The following is a 20,562-nucleotide window of genomic DNA, read 5'->3' on the forward strand; positions in this document are numbered from 1 at the left end:
CCATATGGATAGAAAATTCACCAACATGTATAAGAATCAAGAGGAAATGAATAATGACATAGTTGCAATAAAGAACACAATGGAACAACAGTAAACTTAGAAGCTGAGGACTGAATCAGTGAGTTAGAAGACAAGGTAGTAAAAAACAAAACAAAAACTAACCAAAAAAAAATGAACAGCAATGGGGAAAATTAAAAAGCAAGAGAAGGATTTAAGGGAACTTTGGGACAACATGAAATAAAGCAACATCTATATAATAGGGGTATTAGAAATAGAATAAACTGAGCAAGGAGTAGAAAATCTGTTTGAAGACTGGGAAGAGCGTGATGAGGAGCCGCTGCCGCCGCCAGGCGCCAAAAGGAGCCAGGCGACAGGGCCCCCGGGGGGGAGGTGCTGCTGGGCCCTCGACTGCTGATAAATATTGTTTCACTATTGTTGGTTAACATCAGAGTGAGCTGGTGTCCAAGGAGCCAAGGACGGGGGCTGCTTCCTGGGGGGCGCTGACCCTGGCAACAGGCTGAAGCCGCGGAGGATGCCACGGAGAAGAAAGGGGCGGCGCCACGGGCCAGCCTGCTGAGCATCCGGGACGAGGAGGAAGAAACCAAAGAAGGTTTCAATGTGAAGAAGTCAAGTTATAGCAAAAAGAAAATCTGTTTGAAGAAAAAAATGACAGAAAACTTTGCTGACTTGGGGAAGAGAAAAGACACACAAGCACAGATTCCAAAGCAAAAGATGAACCCAAGAAGGCCTACACCTAGGCATGTCATAATTACAATGACAAACTTTGTTAACAACAAAAAAAGAATCTTAAGGGATGCAAGAGAGAGACAGAAAGTTACCTACAAGGGATCTCCCATTAGACTATCAACTTATTTATCAACAGAAACACATCAGGCCAGAAGGGAATGGAATGAAGTAAACAAAGTGATGCAAAGCAAGAGACTGAATCCAAGAATACTCTATCCAGTAAGACTCATCATATATAATTGAAGGTGAAATAAAGAGACTCTCAGGCAAAAACAAGACAGAAAAAAAGATAGAGGAAGACATAAACAGATGGAAGAACATACCATGTTCATGGATTGGTAGAATCAACATCATCAAAATGTCCATACTACCCATGAAATCTGTAGATTCAATTTACTCCCCATTAAAATACCAATGGCATATTTCACAAATCTAGAAAGAACTTTCCAAAAGTTCATCTTAAAAAAAAGAGCCCGAATAGCTGCAGCAATCTTGAGAAGAACAAAGTAGGTAGGATCTCAATATCAGACATCAAGCTGTATTACAAAGCTACTGCTCTCAAAACAGCCTGGTACTGGCAAAAGAACAGACATATAGATCAATGAAATAGAATAGAGAACCCAGAAATCGACCCAAACCACTATGCCCAATTAATATTTGACAAAGGAGGCATAAACATAAAATGGAGTCAAGATAGTCTCTTCAACAAATGGTGCTGGGAAAATTGGACAGATACATGAAAAAAATGAAACTAGACCACCACCTTACACTATACATAAAAATAAACTCAAAATGCTTAAAGGATTTAAACATAAGACTGGAAAACATAAAAATACTAGAGGAATCCACAGGCAGCAAAATCTCAGACATATGCCAAAAGAACTTCTTCACTGATACTGCTCCTAGGACAATGGAAACTAAAGAGAAAATAAACAAATGGTACTACATCAAAATAAAAAGTTTTTCACAGCAAAAGAAACCATCAACAAAACAACAAGAAAGCCCACTACATGGGAGAACATATTTGCCAATGACATTACCGATAAGGGTTTAATCTCCAACATCTACAGGGAACTCATACAACTTAACAAAAGGAAGATAAACAATCCAATCAAGAAATGGGCAATGGACTTAAATAGACACTTTTCTAAGGAGGACAGAAGGAAGGCTACGAGACACATGAAAACATGTTCAAAGTCACTAATCATCCGAGAGATGCAAATCAAAACAATAATGTGGTGCCATCTCACACCTGTCAGAATGGCGATCATTGGCAAATCAAGAAATGACAAATGCTGGCCAGGATGCAGAGAAAAAGGAACCCTCGTGTACTGCTGGTGAGAATGCAGACTGCTGCAGCCACTGTGGAGAACAGTATAGAGTTTCCTCAAAAAACTAAAAATGGAACTCCCATTTGACCTATTGATCCCACTTCTAGGAATATATCTCAAGAAACTGGAAACATGAATCAGAAAGGACATATGCACCCTATGTTTATAGCACCACAATTCACCATAGCTAAGATTGGGATACAGCTTAAGCATCCATCAGAAGATGAGTGGATTAAAAAACTGTGGTACATCTACACAACGGAATATTACACTGCAGTAAAAAAAAAAAAAAAAAAAAAAAAAAAAAAAAGGCGTTTTTACCATTTGCAACAGCATGGGTGGAACTGGAGAGCATTATGCTAAGTGAAATAAACCAGATAAACCAGTCAGAGAAAGACAAATATCACGAGCAACATAAACTTATGAACAGAAACAGATCCAGAGGCAGAGAAGCATCAATCAGACTGCCAGATCTCAGAGGGAAGCTAGGGAATGGTGGGAGAAAGGAGTTCAACCAAAGGACTTGTATGCATGAATATAAACCTAACCAATGGACATGAATACCAGGGGGGTGAGGACATGAGCGAGGCTTGGGTTGGGGGGTTAATGGAGGGATGAGGATGCATATGTAATATCTTAATCCATAATTAAATTTAAAATTATATATTTGCCTTTTTCCAGTTTAGTAGAAATTCTGATGTAAATTTTCACTATTAAGTGAGATATTGGTATAGGTATTTTATTGTTAGCTCTTGTGAAGTTAAGAAATTTATATTCTATTTTGCTAGAATAAACAGATTTATAATTTGAATCATAGTAGTTTTGAATAATTTGGCCACAGAAATAAATAAGTGAATGAGATTTGGTCTCATGAGATACAGGAACTAATTAAGGAACAGTGTCTTGCTAATCCCTGACTTTCCTCTGAAGATACTGATATTCCTCCCAGAACAACCTGGGATTCAATTAATTTGAGGAAGTTTAGTAAGGAATTAACTCTGGCCTCTGGAAGTAGGGTCTGAGCTAGAGAACAGAAGTCTGGAAACCTAGAACCCCACACTACCAACTGGTTCGGACACCAGCTCACTCTGATGTTAACCAACAATAGTGAAACAATATTTATAAGCATAATATCAGATGCCAGATCTGTGATATTCACATCACATGCTTTGCCACATTGAAGGTTCACAAAAACCCGATTTTATGTGTGTGTGTATACACTGAGTGGCCAGATTATTATGATCTCTGAACACATAATAATCTGGCCACTCAGTGTATATCCTATATAATAAAAGGCTAATATGTAAATTGTCTCCTCAACTAGAAGTTTGACCAGCAGGCAGGCAGGCCAACCGACCATGACCCCTCCCCCTGGCCAGGCTGGCTGGACCCAACCCATGCGCAAATTCATGCACCAGGCCACTAACCTCTAATACACATGTGTCAAACACAAGGCCCGCGGGCCAAATCCGTCCTGCCAGGCCTTGCAATGTGGCCCGCACCGCGCTGTCATCACTGCACTCCGCTGCATTTCCATCATAATGACAGTTTATGACTGTTCAGTAAACCATTCGGCCCGCGATTTAGGCTGGATTTTAGATTTTGGCCCCTTCTCTGATTGAGTTCGACACCCCTACTCTAATACATATATCTTACCTAATAAAATAGTAATATGCAAATAAACCCTCATTCCTCTATACCCACCAACCATGCCCAACAGCCAATCATAGCGAGTATGCAAATTAACCCCAATCAAGATGGCTGCAGCCACAGAGATCATGACAAAACTCCCATTTGACATAGCAACAGAGGAAGCCAAGCTTCTGTAGCCCTGGCTGACCAAGGCTACAAAGTTTCAATTATAGAAGGTAAATCCAAGCCATGGAGCAGCAGGTGGCTTGGCTCTGCTCCAGGCTACAAAATTTCAATTACAGAAGGTAAATAATTCCAGATAACAGGGCCTCTGCTTGAGTCGCCGGATGAGTCGCCGGAGTGGGGGAGCGTGGCTGGACTGCAAACCACCACAGGCCCCTTGCCCAGGCCACCCCACGTCCCAAGGAAACCCCCACCCTGATCCAGGACACCCTTCAGGGAAAACCAGCTGGCCTCCACCTGTGCATCAGGCCTCTATCCTAAATAATAAAAGAGTAATATGCAAAGTGACCATCACTCCAACACACAAAATAGCTGCCCCCATTTGATCAAAGATTCTGCCCCTATGTGGACTCAAGATGACCACCACAAAATAGCTAGCAGGGGAGGAAAGTTGGGAGGGACCAGGCAAGCAGGGGAGGCAGTGGGAGCCACCAGGCCTATAAGGAAAGGCAGTTAAAGGCGGTCAATCTGCAGGGGAGGGCAGTTAGGGGTGACCAGGCTGGCAGAGGAGGGAAGTATGAAAAGTACAATATCTACAATACCACTTATGTATTTGTTATTATTTCCCCTTCTCTAAAGGGTTTTTCTATCTCTCTTATTTTTTAGCCAGAATTACAGACACTACATCATTAGTACTCAATGTACTCTTTATGTTTACTAAGTTCTGATACTAGCCTTTGAATAGTAATTAGCTGAGGTAAACTCTACTTGAGTGGTTGGGTGTAGAATAGCATGCATAGGCAGAAGGAGTTTGCTAAAGGATAGAGAAGTATTAAATTTTGGTGAGAGTAGAGACAAAAAGACAGACTAACCAGGACATTAATACATGAACAATTGGGACAGGTGTTCTACATTTGGAAAGAAGTCAAACTTGGATACAGAATAGGAAGAGTAAGAGATATAATGTGAAGGAATGATTTTCTTTCTCTATTTCCAGCTTATAAAGTAGCAATGAGGAAATTTTTGTGGAGTAAGGAGAGTTGAACGTTTACAGGCATTATCATCACTTTCCATTGTTCTTTTGTCTCATGCTTGTTAGGTCACAAAAGCCACAGGTTTAGCAGAATTACCAGTCTGTGACTCAGCTCTGTGGTAAAAATACCCTTTTATAACCCATGAATGACAGTTCTGGCAAGTACACAAAGAACCGTTCTGATAGGATTGAGAATACATATAAGCCACTGTATCATAGAATTTTAAGTTCATTGATCTTCTTACTAGAATACTTGGATATGAGGACATGATTGCATTTTTACTATACCCAGAGGGCAGAAAAAGAACATTTGTCAACCCAGTCAAATACCAAATACCATCAAATTAAGAGATTTTCTGTGGAAGAGAGAGCCAAGATGGAGGCACAGGTAAACACCTGTACTTGCTTCCTCTCACAACCACATCAAAATTACAACTAAAGGACAAAACAACTATTATTGAGAACCATGGGAAAGCTGGCTGAGTGGGGATATTACAATCGGAGAGGTAAAGAAGAAAGTGCTTTAAGACTGGTAGGAGGTGCAGAGGTGCAGAATGGGCTGGCACCCGGGTGTGCTGCTTTATAAATCAGGAGGGAGATACAATTTCGTGTTTACTCTGAACTCCAGCTCTGGGAGAGACTCTGGGGGACCCAGATACAAACGGGGAGAAATTGTACTGTCTGGCAACAGGGCAGGAACATGAGGGCAGCTTTCTTGCAGATGAAGGAGCTTGTAGCAGGCATTGTTCCTGCTCTGGGACCTCTGCGGTGCAGGGCTGACTAGCAGCCATTGCTGTTTGCTCTGCATTGGCGATTCCCTGAGACCACACACCACCCAATTTACAACCCCACCCAAGCTGTGTGCAGCAGCTTTTGCATATGAGTGGTCTGTCTTTCTCAGCGTAAATCCTGTAAGGGAGCCCCAAAGCTTAAAAAGAAGGCCCAAGGCTGGTATCAATAGCCTGCCTTGCTTCACAACTGGGCCTTGTCTGGGCACTTCCAAATTCCATACAAAGAAGATAAATCTGCAGATCTCTCTGTAGCTCCTGCTGGGTGGCCGCAGGCAGTGGCTGACTTTGCACCTCTTTGGAGATCCAACAGCCAGTGTACCCAGTGGTCAGTGTGAGACCATACCAGATTACAACTTTTCACATCCATAAGTGACACACTCAAAGGGAAGACGTAGTGAGCACCAAAGCCCACAGAAGTGAGTCCTAGCCCATAAGGTTGTCTCCTGCACAGCAGCTTTTCCATTGTAGACACAGCTGGTCCTCACAGCCAATTGGCCTGAAGGTCAATTCCTCCCAGTGATACCAACAGCAATCAAGGCTCAACTACAAGACTGTGCACACATCCCACAAAGTGGTACACCAAGAGTGATTGGGGAGGCTAAGCCACTGGACCATATAGGACACCTACCACACAAGGCCACTCTATCAACTCAAGGAGACATAGAAACAAATTCAGGGAAGCAGCCAAATTGTGGAGACAGAGAAACATGTCACAAATGAAATAAATGGAAGAAAGCAAAATATTAGGTGTAGAGTTTAAAACCACAGTTATTAGGTTACTCAAGAATCTTCTAGAAACCTCTGAGGAACTTAGTGAAACCTTCAAGGGTCTTAGAATGCCAAAAGAATGGAAAAGGAGAAGTCAGAAATTAAGCATACACTCACTGAAATAAAGAATAATATACAAAGATTCAATAGCAGACTAGAGGATCCCAAGAATCAAGTCAAAGATTTGAAATACAATGAAACAAAAAACACCCAACCAGAAGAACTAAAAGTAAAAAGAATCCAAAAATATGAAGATAGCATAAGAAACCTCTGGGACAACTTCAAGTGTACCAACATCTGAATTATGAGGTTGCCAGAAGAAGAGAGAGAGCAAGATATTAAAAACCTATTTGAAGAAATACTGACAGAAAACTTCCCCTACCTGGTGAAAGAAATAGACTTACAAGTCCAGGAAGCACAGAGAACCCCAAACAAAAGGAATCCAAAGAGGACCACACCGAGACACATCATAATTAAAATGCCAAGGGCAAAAGACAAAGAGAGAATCAAGGGTGTACCCATATGACTCTCAGCTGATTTCTCAACAAAAACTATGCAGGCCAGAAGGGAGTGGCAAGAAATATTGAAAGTGATGAACAGCAAGAACCTACAACCAATATTACTCTACCCAGCAAAGCTATCATTCAGAATTGAAGGTCAGATAAAGAGCTTCACAGACAAGAAAAAGCTAAAGGAGTTCATTACCACCAAACCAGGATTACATGAAATGCTGAAGGGTATTCTTTAAGAAGACGAAGAAGAAGAAAAAGGTAAAGATAAAAATTATGAACAACAAAGTGACAATAAATACATATCTATCAACAAATTAATCTAAAAATCAAGTCAATAAAAAAAATCTGACCAACAGAATAAACTGGTGAATATAATAGAATCAGGGGCATAGAAAGGGAGTGGACTGACAATTCTTGGGGGGTAGATGGCATGAAGAATGCAGAAAGAGATTGGACAAAAATCTTATACTTATGGATTAGGACAGTGGTGGGGGTAAGGGCATGGGAGGGGGAATCAGGTGGAGGGGAGCTATGGGGGGGAAATGAGGAACATCTGTAATAATCTGAATAATAAAGATATTTAAAAAAAGAAAAGAAAACCTATTTGAGGAAATGACAGAAAACTTCCCCTACCTGGAGAAAGAAATGGACTTACAAGTTCAGGAAGTGCAGAGAACCCCAAACAAGAGGAATCCAAAGAAGACCACATCAAAACACATAATAATTAAAATGCCAAGGGCAAAAGACAAAGAGAGAATCTTAAAAGCAGCAAGAGAAAAACAGTTAGTTACCTAAAAGGGAGTACCTATATGACTGTCAGCTGATTTCTCAACAGAAACTATGCAAGATAGAAGGGAGTGGCAAGAAATAGTCAAAGTGATGAATAGCAAGAACCTATTGTACAACCAAGATTATTATACCCAGGAAGCTATCATTTAGAATTGAAGGTCAGATAAAAAGTTTCACAGGAAAAAAAAAAGTTAAAGGAGTTCATCACTGCCAAATAAGTATTATATGAAATGCTGAAGGGTATTCTTTAAGAAGAGGAAGAAGAAGAAAAAGGTAAAGATAAAAATTATGAACAACTAAGTGATAACAAATACATATCTATCAACCAGTGAATCTAAAAATCAAATGAATAAAAAATATGATGAACAGAACTAGTAAATGTAATTGAATCTGGGGCAGGGAAAAAGAGTGGACTGACAATTCTTAGGGGAAAGGGGGCATGAGGGGTGCAGAAAGAGATTGGACAAAGATCTTACACCTATGGAAGAGGGCATTGTGTATGGCAAGGGCCTGGGTGGGGTGGAAATGGGTGAGGGGATCTATGGGGGGTAAAAAGAGGAACATCTATAATAATCTGAACAATAAAGATTTAAAAATTTTAAAAAATAGATTTTCTGTCAAAGAGAAATAGCATTAAGCCTTCCTATGCTTTGGGTAATTAAGTTACTTTTGGGGTGTCTGAATGGTCAGACACAGGACTGACCTCTTCCATACCCAATGCCATTTGGATTGCATACAGTCTCCATCTCTGCCCAAGGGAAGGCACATCCAAGTCCACATTGATCACATCAGGCTGTACTATTTATTCCCTATTTCAATGAGCACATGCAGTTAGCCAACAGCCTCTTTCACATTTATAGTATATTTCCATTGAGTTCACAACTTTCCCTGGTGTTTTTCTCCAAAACCAACAGCAGAAGGGTTCTATCAAATTGGGTGGTAAAGTTAAAGAGAGTTATCTCATATAGGTCCAAAAAAGTGACTTTAGTTATAGCTACAGCTTTAGTTCCTTTTTCACCAATGTGTGCCATAACATTGTTTCTAGGAATAGTCCACTTACCCACCTCTTTGACAGTGCTTTATCCTTTCAAATTTTCTGGGATCATTTGAAAATCTTTGTGCCCCTTCATGGGAGAGCCAACTTGATATCAAAAGCATAAGCAACAAAAAATAGATAAATTGGACTATACTAAAATTAAAAACTTTGCAAGTACATTGTGCTAGCAACTGGAATGTATCTTCCCCAAATCCATATATGAAGCCCTAACCATCAATGTGACCATATTTGAAACAGGTTTTTAGGTGGTAAATAGTTTAAATGAAATCATGAGTACAGTACTAATCCCATAGGTTTGTGGCCTTAAAAGATGAGAAAGTAATCTCTCCTCTCCTCTCCTCTCCTCTTCTCTCCTTCTCTCACCCACATGCATGCAAGCCCTCACTAGAAACTGAATTAACTGTACCTTAATCTTGAATTTTGCAGCCTCCAGAACTGTAAGAAGTAAAATTCTGTTTAAGCCACCCAGTCAATGGTATTTTGTCATGGTAGCCAAAGAAGACTAATACAACATTATTGAAGTATTTATGTCATTTGCCCAAGAGTTCATGGAAGAGTCACAGTGGGGTTTAAACACAAGTCTGTTCACCTACCAAGTGCAGGCTTATCTCACTTTACCAAATCTTTTGGTCCAAATGTGAGCAAGATATCCATGCCCTTCATCCACCCTTCTGAATGTGCTCTCTCCCTTGAAATTTTCTTGGCTCATCCTATGAGCTGTGTGACCATGCCCATGGGAGAGTTAGCACTATGTGCAGCTATGTTAAGTGGAGAGGTCACTGTGGTATGAGGGATATAAAGAACACCTGCTAGTACCTGTGGGAACGTATCATGAGCTTCCTCCTCCACCTCCAAATTACCTGAATATTGAACTAGAAATTCAGCCTTACCTTTAAAGAAAACTCAATCACCAGATCATTGTAGGGCTCATTATGAGGTCATGGATAAGGTCCACCACCTTGCCTTCGATTTGTATCTCCATATGATTCTTTTCATTAATTATCACCTGAAGATATTTTCCCAATAATTTTTAGAGAGAGTGAAGGGAGGGAAAGTGAGAGTATAAGAATGAGAAACATCAATGTGAGAGACATACATTAATTGGTTGCCTCCTGCACGCACCCCAACTGGGGTCAGGGAACAAACCTGCAACCCAAGCAAGTGTCCCTGACCAGAAATCAAACCTGTGGCCCTTCAGTGCAAGGGGATGATGCTCTAACCACTGAGCACACCAGGCAGGGGTTGATGCAGAAACACTGGAGAGGTATGTCTCATAGAGATTTTGACATATTTTTATATAACCCAACTTTGCTGCTGGTTTCAGCCATTTCCCGAAAGAAGAGAATTCCTATTGGCAATTCTGGCTCCTTCTTTGGAAAATTCCATGTCTAGATCCGTTTTTGGAACCCTTGCTGGATTGCTGGATCTTTGCCATTGGAGATCAGTGAGGTTGAATTCCAAGTACCCCAAGATCTGACTTTGGGTGCTGTAGCAGGCTCTAAGAAATAGCATGGCCAAAGCTACACAAATGCTCATAGGGAAAAGAAGATGCTCCAATATGGGATTTCCCATGTGAATCTCTATTAAAGTTGAATGCAATATAGACATTGCAGAATGACATCTTATAGAGTATTACTTTGTTGGGGGAAAATAGTAGGTGATTACCTTCAAAGCTATTAACTGTTGCAAAATAAATTGTATTGTGAAGTCCAAGTACCAATATAACCAGATAGAGGAATTGTGACATTTTGGAAGGAAAATAACCTATAAGAGATGAGATCAGAAAACCATTGTGGTAACTTAGTTGGGTGGAACATTTCCAGAAGAACTTAATTATCTCCAATCACGATTAATAAAACAATTGCAAATATTTTATGGTATGCTCACCAGGGGCAAGGAAGGTCTTTACCCTGAAAAACTGACAATTCATCTAATAGGAGATGGAAGTAAGAAAAATTGTTTGCCAGAGACTACAGTATCACTCCATAGTTCTCATTCGGATGTAATAGTAACCTTATGAAAGTAAAATGTGTATAAATTACATTTATGGAAACTGAACCAATTTTTATTTGAACCAGCCTTTTGGAGAGGGAGAAATACTTACATAAAAGTAGCACTCCTTCTGCATACATTATTTTTTGTAGATTGAATTTTAGGATTGTAAAATAAATACATTTTGGATTGTGTTTTTCTTTAATTTTTTATTTTCTTCAGATTAAGAAATCTATGAGATAAGACAATGGAACATCTATACTTTGGCTAAAAGAAAAAAGAATAATTTTCAAAAGATATGTTTAATTTGGTGGTTTATAAAGCCACATACATAGTCAAAGGATGAAACTCACATTTGTGCAGAGCATGGAACAACTAGTGTGTTTCTAAACAAGAAGAAGAAAATATTGTTTTCTTATTTTTCTGACCATTATATCATCAAAAAACTAATTTCTAAGTTGTAAAGTAGCTTAATACTATTATTCTAATACCCTTGTGTATTATTGTTTAGTTATTAGAGAGTAAGCGAAAAAGATATGATGTAAGATGCTATGAGGTTAAAAGAATACAAGGCAATGGAGTAAGGGAGTCATTTGTGTAATCTTCAATGACTGTGGATCTGAGTGGTCAGAAGGAAGAGATTCATTAAATCATGACAGTTCTATTCCCAGCTCTCAATCATCTTTCTTTCTGGGTTATATAATCCCAGGAACTTAACTACCATCTCACAAAACTACCTATGGTCCAAATTGTTCTCCTGAGTTCCCAGACAATTATCTGGCTGCCTATTAGATATAGCCACCAGGATGTTCTACATATACCTCAAATTCAAAGTTTTAAAAGTAAAATAATCTCTTCAAGCCTGCTTCTTCTGCTTCATTCCACATCTCAGTCTATTAAACTCCCATGTCAGGAACCTAGGAGTCATCCTAGGGGATTCTTTCATTCTCATTCCCCACATCTAATGAGAGTACTGCCTCTTAAATTCCAATCAAAACTCTTCTCTCCCTTTTTATGGTCACTGCCTCAGTTCATGGCCTGAACCCTCCTTATTCAATTTTACTATTCAATCTCCACATTGTCACCAGAGTCATCTTTCCTTAAAGTCACACAAGCTTGTAAGAAGTAATTATCAGATGACCACTTTAAGACCTTTACTTCTGCAGCTATGAATTTGGAGCCCATGCTTATCTGGAATTCTGACTTGTTAATGGAAATGGCCAAAGTTTCCAAAGAGAAAAAAGTACTTATAGCACATAGCAAAGAAGCCACTTGCATGGCTCAAAAAGCAAAATATTTCCATCTTTATAAAGTAGAGCAATCTTAGTTATTCATTAACCCCAGCATCAACCCTGGGATATTTTCAAAGCCACTAAACTGAGGCCAAAAGAAGAAAATAAAAAAATGATGTGAATGGAACTTTAAATGATTGCTTTAGCTCCAAATCCTTCATCTATAACAAAAGACAAAGGATTTTCAGAGTTCGAAGGACACAAGTTTGAGCTAGGAAATGCGTGTTTTCAGCAGGAAGAATGGAGACCAGGGGAAAAGGGCCAAGAGGCAGAAGGACAAAGATTGTTCTCCCTATCAGAGCCAAACAGTGCCGGCATCATCAGCAGTTGATGGAATGGTGCACATAGGCAGAGGCTGGTGAGCCTCTCTAACAGGTGCTGTACAGATTATGTATGTATTGGCTTGGAGGGATGATGTCAAAGTAGCTGGCAGTCCTAGACTTCCGATCTGCACACATTTATGTCTGCTAAGGGGGAAACCAATCTTTCTCTCTGGTCACTAAAATCCCCTGTGCTATCTCCTGGGTTGCAAAACTCCAGAAGGGAATGCAGGAGGAGACAAGGACAGTGGGATAAAATGGTTTCACTGTCCAGTATTCACAGTACTAAGCTGTGTGCTGCAAAGAAGCAATGGGAGCAAAGAGCACTGGACTCAGGCAGGACACCTCAGTTCAACATTGCATATGCCAGGAGTAGCAGTAGCAGTAGTAGTAGTAACAGCAATTCCTGCTTATTAAGTATGGTATGATGGGCACAATGTGAAGAATCTAATTCAGGACTACATTAAGGATGTGTATATGTTAAGTGAGGGGAAGGGATTCAAAAATTTAGGCTGGTTGGAGAGAAGCCTAGAGTGCATTCTATGGTGGGATTTGGAAGCCAGATTAAATAGTGCAACTTTACCATGAGGGCATTAGAAAGCCACTGAGGGAGTTTGTCAAGTCAGTAACTAGACAGAGGGTGATTGTTATAACATTACATCTTCTCAGCGAAACATAGACAGTGTTCCTACCATGTGGAAAGTATCAACTCAGGACTGCGATTTCAGAAGTGATGTTAAATATCAGCCCTGAGCCCAAAGGAACATTCTAACTATCTGACACCCACTGCCCAAAATGCACAGCAAAGGGCACAGTTTGCCGATGTAATGGTCACTGGAGCATATCCCACAGCACAGCAGTGGAAAGCTCAGATCTCCCAACACTGAATCAGTTCATGCTCACTCTTGGTTTACCACACACAGTCTGCTCTCTCAGCTGTAGGCAGTTGCTGCAGGAGAAGCAGGCAGACGGTCTGGAAAGCAATCTTCCAAGCCCTCTGGTGGTGTAGTCAGACAATGACACAGCATGTTTCCTGCTGCATCTGATTCTGCTGAGCTTTGCTAGCCAGTAGTAACTGCAGGGATCTATTGCTAACATATCAGAAGGGCATCTGTCCCATAAGAACCCTTTGTTCTGGAGTCCTGTGCACCTGTAATATCTTTGTACCTAGTACCTGTGTTATCTGAGGCAAGTTACTTAATATCCATGAACCTCAGTTTCCTCAAGTCTATAGTGAAATGACAACAATTCCCAATTCATGTTGTGATTATTGGGTGTATCAAGTGATATTTCGAAGTGGTGTCTGGAAGCTCCTATGTAGTGCCTTGCACATAGCAGAAATCCAGAACCTGAGATTCTATTCCCCTTCAATTACCATCTTGATTCTCTTCCCCACCCCAAGTCTCCACAATCCCTATACTCCACTCCCACCTCCATTCCTGACTGCTCTTCAGTTCTGCTTTCTGGAAATGCATTCTCCCTAAGATGAAACAGATTAATTGACTGCTAATGTATAAAATTTTCTTTAAAACATATTAAAAACACTACTTTCTGTCTTGTGTAAAGCTGCAGGAGCTAGCACATTGACTACAGAATCTCTAGAAAGTATAACCATATCAATACTTCCAATCAAATTTAAAATTATGTCTACTTCTTGGGATGAACAACATTATAATCTGTCCCCACACATATTCCTCAGAATTTTTTTTTTTAGAAATTCCACAGTTCAAAGTTCCACAGTTTCACAGTTTTTGTAAAATATAAACATTTTCTACTACTTTTGACATGCTATTTGATTCTCCATCCTAGTCTGGGTGTTAATGATGGGAACTGAGTCTAGTTACACATTTGAAAACATTATTGGGTGAGGAATGGTGACATTAGCAAAGGTGGCTTCTTATTGAAATTTGGGTTTCACAAGAATGGAAATTCTGGCTTTTTAAGCAAGAGAGAAACATCCTAATTGAACAAAGAGAAGAACCATTCTATCAATAAGGAAAGCTTAGTGGGTATTCTGGGCTTGAGGTGCCTTTAATTATCCCAATTTTCCTATTCTTAAGATTTCACTTTGTTGTTTCAGTGACTAACTTTGACAAAAGTGATCAGTCAATGATGGGAAATTAATTCTGAAATTTGGTAATTGACAGGATCAAGTCATAAGTATAGATTTAGCTAAATTAACCCTCTAGCTGCATTAGATAAGTATTTCTATCTTCATGTTCACTGGCTTCAGTATAGGCTTTGAGCACCTGAGCCACAAATTTAGGGTTTTCATCATGGCATTATTTTCCTCAAGCATTCTAATGCTATCACAAGCTTTCAACTCATGGCACAAATTCTGAATTCCTTGAAACCTTCAGACTTCTATCCACGGCAGCCATGCCTTCAAAAGACTCTATATTTCAGAGGACCCACTTAATTAGTTTCTTTGCCATTTAATTTAATTTTATGAGCTTTATTTCATTATTTCATTTAATATTACCCCTCTAGCCAAGACTGGTTTGGCTCAATGGATAGAGCGTCGGCTTGGGGACTGAAGGGTCCCGGGTTCGATTCCGGTCAAGGGCACGTACCTTGGTTGCGGGCATATCCCCAGTAGGGGGTGTGCAAGAGGCAGCTGATCGATGACTCTCATTGATGTTTCTAACTCTCTTATCTCTCTCCCTTCCTCTCTGTACAAAATCAATAAAAATATATTTTTAAAAAAATATTACCCCTCTAGAATACAAATGTGGTTTTTCAACTGCCTTTACCCCTTCTAGACCAGATAATCATCTTCAAAGGTTCTTAATTTCTTTAAATTTTATTATGTAAAAGCAAATTCCTCATATCAATATATGTGTTAGTCAGAGATTATAGCTCTAAACAATGGTAACTGCCTTTGGATCACCTTAACAGAAAGTGCATTTATTTTAGAACATAATTATATGCAAAATTAACAGGAATGCCAGGGAATCTTGTTCACTTTGTATAGAAAAAGCAGTGGGGACAAAGTTATAAATCTAGTCTTGTTCATGGATATCTAATGGTTTATCTGAATGTTTACTGGAAGCAACACAATTGTAAAACAGGTAATAAAAAGATATAGGGAAGAAGTATGTGTACTCCTGTGCATGTGGGAACAACGTGTAAAAATATTTGTGTTCCATGAAATGTTGGCCAAGGGGAAACATCAGCAGAGTAAAGGTTTAACTATTAGGTGGGTAAGATGATGCATTCTGTGGAAGTCAGTGGGTATCCCCACCCCCAATACCCATCTTTGTTTGATGTATTCATGAAAAGGTGTCCATGCCAGCTGGACATGCTTGTGCTCAAAAACATGTATCTTTACTTAATGTTGCTGATCTCACTATAGCTATGTTAGATATCAACACAATATGGCACCATTTATCAGGGGGTCTAGTGAGGTACATGGTTTTAGTTTGGTTACTATGAACTACTTCTATCATGGAAGGGAAATTGTTTTATTACACAGGACTAAAAACAGACTCTAAATAGAGTTTCACTTTTCTTTCCTGAAATGCTTTTGCCAAAGCTGCCCTCCAAGGAGTTATGAACCATCATACCTACCACTGTACTGTTCTACATAGCATCCCTCTTGACCAAAAGAAAAATATTTCACACCAAAGTATAGCAATGGGCTGATCCTCATGAAATTGACAGTTACGAATATTTTTGCCATTTCTGTGAAGCAGCTGGCTTAATGCAGAGTAGAATGGCCTTTTGGTGGTCAGTGTCACTCAGTGGTTAGAGCATTGGACCATACACCTAATAGGCTGTGGATCTGATTCCCAGTCAAGGGTACATACCTGAGTTGCAGGTTCAATCGTTGGCCCAGTTAGGGCACATGTAGGAGACAACCATGTCTCTCCTCTCTCTCTCTTCCTTGCCCTCCTTCCCATCCACTCTCTAAAAAATCAATGGAAAAAAAAATACCCTTGAGTGAAGATTAACAACAATAACAAACAAAGCCAGCTAGATGACATCATCTATTAGAGAAGGACAATGACCTCTGTCATGTGGTATGTGCTCTAGATCAGCATCCAAGATATGGCACTCTTTCCCCCATAGCTTAGATTCAAAGGGTCAGGAATCAAGAAGTGAAAGTGTGTGTGGATAATCTCATGATTCCTCTACTAAAGCAATTGCCCAATTCTTTCTTCCTATTCCAATGAATGAGGTTCTCTTGCTTCAGATGCCTTAATTTTTAAATAAATGAATCCTTCCACCATGGGAGTCAATAATGATTCCATTAAACTTGTAGTTGAGATTACCCACATGTGTCAAACACAAGGCCCGCGGGCCAAATCCGTCCCGCCAGGCCTTGCAATGTGGCCTGCACCGCGCTGTCATCACTGCACTCCGCTGCGTTTCCAAAACAATGACAGTTTATGACTGTTCAGTAAACCATTCGGCCCACGATTTAGGCTGGATTTTAGATTTTGGCCCCTTCTCTGATTGAGTTCGACACCCCTAACTTAGACAGTTTGGGTTACTCATGCCACTGAACCCATATGAGAAGATGGAGGTTAGACTATTTATCTAGAGATAATTTCATTGCTGCATAAAATGGGAGTTTGTAATGCAGGAGTTACCCAGGATACCTCATAGTACTCCCATATCCTTTGAATAAAATCAATGGAAGACTATGAAAGTCCATAGAAACAGGACTGCTAATGATCCAGACGTTCCAGAAATGAAGAATTGAGTCACTCAAACAGGTAAGGAATCTCAACCAGCTAAGTAGCTTGCTGCAGACAGTGAGTATATTGACTGGGTAGTAGGGGTGTCGAACTCAATCAGAGAAGGGGCCAAAATCTAAAATCCAGCCTAAATCGCGGGCCGAATGGTTTACTGAACAGTCATAAACTGTCATTGTGATGGAAATGCAGCGGAGTGCAGTGATGACAGCGCGGTGCGGGCCACATTGCAAGGCCTGGCGGGACGGATTTGGCCCGCGGGCCTTGTGTTTGACACATGTGGGGTAGTGGATAAAGATAGTGGAAAACACCAATTATGACCACCACACCAATTACAAAACACAGGACTATAATAGTCATCAGTATATCTTCTTTACTTTTAGATTAATCTATCTTAGCTTATATTAACCAGTTGTTTTTTTTTACCTTCCTTTCCCTTTATTCTTTTCTAGTTGCATAAAATATATTAATTATCATCACTTTTATTTCACTGTACACGTTACAGATGTCAAAGATGACTCATGACATATGAATGTCACCCAAAATGGATAAAGGGATTTGTATCTCATTTTATGAAGAGGGTGAGCATGTTCTCAGTGTACATGGGATATTTACAGCATGATATGTGGAAGCAAGGCTTTGCTCTTTTTGTTAGTTGAAATTGTAAATGTGTGCCAAGTTGCCAAATGCTGGACCATGAAAGCTCTGTCCCATGTCAAATTGGCTAAGAAAATATATATTTCCCAGAATTCTTTGGATGCTTCCAATTAGAATGGGGCCCATAAAATTTTGCCTAAGATTTGCAAAGCAGGGATGAAATAGTGATCATGTTTCAGTCTTGAAAGGATGGTTGTTGGTCAAGAGCCCTGTTATGGATCACACAACTTTTTGTGCATCTGCTTGTTTCCCTTGTTGGCAATGGCAGTATTCAGGCTCATAGCTCCAGCTACTGGAGTCATATATTTCCAACTTCTATAATTTCCAGGCCAGATTCAGTAGGGACTTTGTAGGAAGTGATCTACTTCCCCCACAGGTCATTCATAGCATCAAATTTTGAGGCTTGAAGAGAGACAAATTTTAATATAGTTTCCAATGAGAAAAAAGAAAGATACACCTTCCATATTGTTTTCAGATAGCCATTTTTTTCTACATTTCCACAGTTCATATTTATTCTTCCTTCCTGACCAAGTGTCCTATGAGTTAAAACTCAGCATCAGAAGGCAAAAAAACAAACAAACAAAAAACAGCTGCTAAAACTGGCTTGGCTCAGTAGATAAGAGTGTCAGCCTGCAGACTGAAAGGTCCAGGTTCAATTCTGGTCAAGGGCATGTACCTTGGTTGCTGGCACATCCCCAGTAGGGGGTGTGCAAGAGGCAACTGATGGATGTCTCTCTCATAGATGTTTCCAACTCTCTATCCCTCTCTCTTCCTCTCTGTAAAAAATCAATAAAATATATATTTTTAAAAACACAGCTGAACTAAGATTATTTTACCCATTTTCATAATAATGCAAAGTCATATCACTATTATAAACCACTTCTTGAAAAGGTTTACAAGGTCCTTTTTAGAAGGAGATTGTGGCCAGCAGCAGCAACTAGGCACCCAGTTTTGCCACCACCCAGACTAACCATAACTGGGGGCACCTAACCCCAGAGCCTGCACACTTGCCTACCACAGACAATGCTCAGTCGGCAAACCTAAGGGAACAGCAGCAGGATCCCACACACCTGCAGCTGACAGCTGTGGGACCCTTCCATACCACCACAAGGAGACACTGTTATTGCCCTAGCCACTCCGTAAGTGCAGCCCCAGCTTGGAAAACCCACCATCTTGAAGGGTTTATAAGGTCCTCCTAAGGCTATGGGGAGCAGCAGTAGCTAGGCACCAAGCCTTGCCACTTCCCAAACACACTGCAGGCTGTGCCCAAACCCACGTGCATCCCTCCCTGCTCCCTGTGTTCCCATAGAGGTCACAACCCAGCCCCGCACACCTTCAACAGACACCATGGGTCCTCTGCGTGCCTGAACTGTGTGCCCAAAAGGACCCAGCCTGGACACTGTGCCACCGTCATGCAACCTCCACTAAACTGGCATGGATTTTGCTCCTGCCATATAGTCACCCACTGCCACTGCTACTGTGTTGCTTCTTCCACTCTAGAGCCCAGCTGTTGGGCTCCATTGCTGGGGCTCAGGAGCCGGAACTGTGCTGAAGGCCTAAAGGTGTATATGGCCTCCCCTGACCTGGACCTATTGAACTGAGGGCCTGAGGAGATTGAAGAGGCTGCAGATTTTTAGGTGAGACCGGAGCGCCTGGGACTGAGAGAGGTGGCCTTGACTGCGGAGTGGGTGTAGTAGTGGAAGCCTGGAGGTAAAGTCTCCGGACAGAGTAGTGCTAGCACCCCTCCATTGTGCAGTGGGAAGAACTATGTGGTGGACATCAGGGCCAGCCTACACTTGAGGGATCTGAAGGACACACTTAACATTGAATCTGGGAGGCCTTCTATTTCTAACAGGAACTCTTGCAGGTGAGCAAAAAGGGGGCTAGATAGTAGGTCCAAGAAGGAGGATCAGCCCTGCACACCTGAAACGCAGAGTAGATGCTTTATTTCCTACCATCAAGACAGCTGATTCTGGTCCAATCTGCAGCAACCTGAGGCAAGAGAGAACACCTTGGGGCAGGAAATCTGTGTCCCTGCAGGTGACAGAGAATAGGTGCCAGCAAACCAGACAGAGCTGAGGTGAGGAGAGGAAGGGCCCACCTCCTTATCCCCTGCTACAAACTACAGGAAAAATATGCACCATGAGTCTGATCAAGCCATCCCCAGCCAAGACCAGATACCCCCACAAAGCCCAGCTCCATGGGGGAAGGGAGTACAGCTCAGAACAGAGACAATCAATACTTAAGACTGAAGGCAGACCCAGCCTCTGGGCTAAGGAGGCCCTGCCCACTGGACTACTAGAGGTTTTAACCTCTTGGACTTCAATCAGGTTGTCCAAGGCCCAAAAGGAACAGTGTCTCACATTGATCTGCACTTGAGAAGCTCCCAGGGGGCCCAGGATAGACACACCATGAATGGACCAGATTCAAAAACATCAAGAAAAATTCCAGCGATCTTCACAAATAGCAGACCTGAAGGTTTTTGAGTTTGTGAGTGTGTGGGTTTTTTTTGTTTTGTTTTTTTATTTGTGTGTGTGTGTGTGTGTGTGTGTAAATAGATTTTTTGTTTTGTTTTTGTTGTTTGTTTTCCCCCTTTTTTCTTTCTTCTCTTTGATTCAATTCTACTTTTATCTATTCATATTAATATTAATTTTTCTTATATTATTTTGTTTTTTTCTCCTTTTTACTATAAATATCTTATATCCATTATCACTATATTTTAAATTCATTATTATTTCCCTGATATTGGCAAGGAAAA

This window comes from Pipistrellus kuhlii, unplaced genomic scaffold, assembly GCF_014108245.1.
Source record: "Pipistrellus kuhlii isolate mPipKuh1 unplaced genomic scaffold, mPipKuh1.p scaffold_m20_p_33, whole genome shotgun sequence".
NCBI lineage: Eukaryota > Metazoa > Chordata > Mammalia > Chiroptera > Vespertilionidae > Pipistrellus > Pipistrellus kuhlii.